The following is a 1,400-nucleotide window of genomic DNA, read 5'->3' on the forward strand; positions in this document are numbered from 1 at the left end:
GTTTAATTGTTACCGGGCTAGGCCAAAATTTGGGCTCAATGTGCCTTGGCAGCTTGTGATTTAGTGGCAGCTGTGACACCTATCGTACGGAAAGTTTAAGCCAAGTTTGCTTCAGATCCAAGTATCAATACACATACTTCAAGCCTACCGCACTAAAGATTGGAGCCTAATTTTGGTACTATACTTATGTGACATATGGATTTACAAGTTGTATAAGTTCTAATACCACCTGTGGTGCCCTTGACCCTTGTCTGTGGTTTAGTGGGAACCACAATGCCTAGATGTTGGCCGCTTGGGTCATACACCCCTTGCACATTATGATAATGAGTGTATGCTCACAAGCTCAACAAATAAGTGTACAAGTAATTCGTAAGAAAAATCAAAGGGTCATAAATGATTCTAAATATCATAACCAATAATTTAAAATACATTACCACAATATCCAAAAGTCATTTATATTGTGGTATAATGTATTTGTGGTGTACTCATAAATGACTTATGGATATTGTGGTGTAATGTATTTTACATTCTCTAGTGTTGATAATTAGAATAATTTATGACCCTTTTATTTTTCTACTACAAATTAATTGTACACGTGTTTGTTGAGTTTGTGAGCACAAACTAACTATCACAATGTGAGAGGAGTGTATGACCCATGTAGCCAACATCTCGGCGTCGCGGCTCCCACCAAACCACAAGCGGGGGCTGTGGGTGGAACATTTCTTGTATTAGAGTATGTTTGTTGCACTAATTACTTAATTAAGGAGTATTACTGGTTTTTCTATTCATGGTAAAGATTATTTCCCTAATTTTATTATATATACACTTTTCTTTCAATAATCAGGAGGAGCAAAGATGTTTTCAAGTTGAACATTCTTTTCTCCAACTACTTGTACTTTTCTTTTCTTCAAACATTGGGTAGAAGAAAATGGTGTTTCCACTTTCCTAGCTTTTCTGTTTGTTTGCAGTTTGAACATGGAAGACGTGTGAAAATGGGACCTCGACTAGATCAAACATCTTAGATGGCTATTAGAGCATCCACATTGGTTTATACATATGCATATGCATATGCAAAATCACCTCTTTTAAAGATCCATTTTGCCATTCAAGCAACACTCCCACGTTGGCTTATGCATATTTGAGGTAAAATAATAATAAAATATTATTATTATTTTATTATTATTAATTTTTTGCCTTTGTTTTATAGAGTTTGCAATTAGCACGTATTGGTAATACATGTACTGTTTTAATACACAATTAGCACCCAAAGAAATTCCACTAGCACCCAGTACGTGTATTAACCTTTACTAAGAACCTGTACATGTATTAGCACCCAGTACATGTATTAATACAATTTCATGTATCCAAATTTAGCAATTCCATATATAATAAAATACATC

This window comes from Juglans regia, unplaced genomic scaffold (genome assembly GCF_001411555.2).
Source record: "Juglans regia cultivar Chandler unplaced genomic scaffold, Walnut 2.0 Scaffold_692, whole genome shotgun sequence".
Taxonomy (NCBI): Eukaryota; Viridiplantae; Streptophyta; class Magnoliopsida; order Fagales; family Juglandaceae; genus Juglans; species Juglans regia.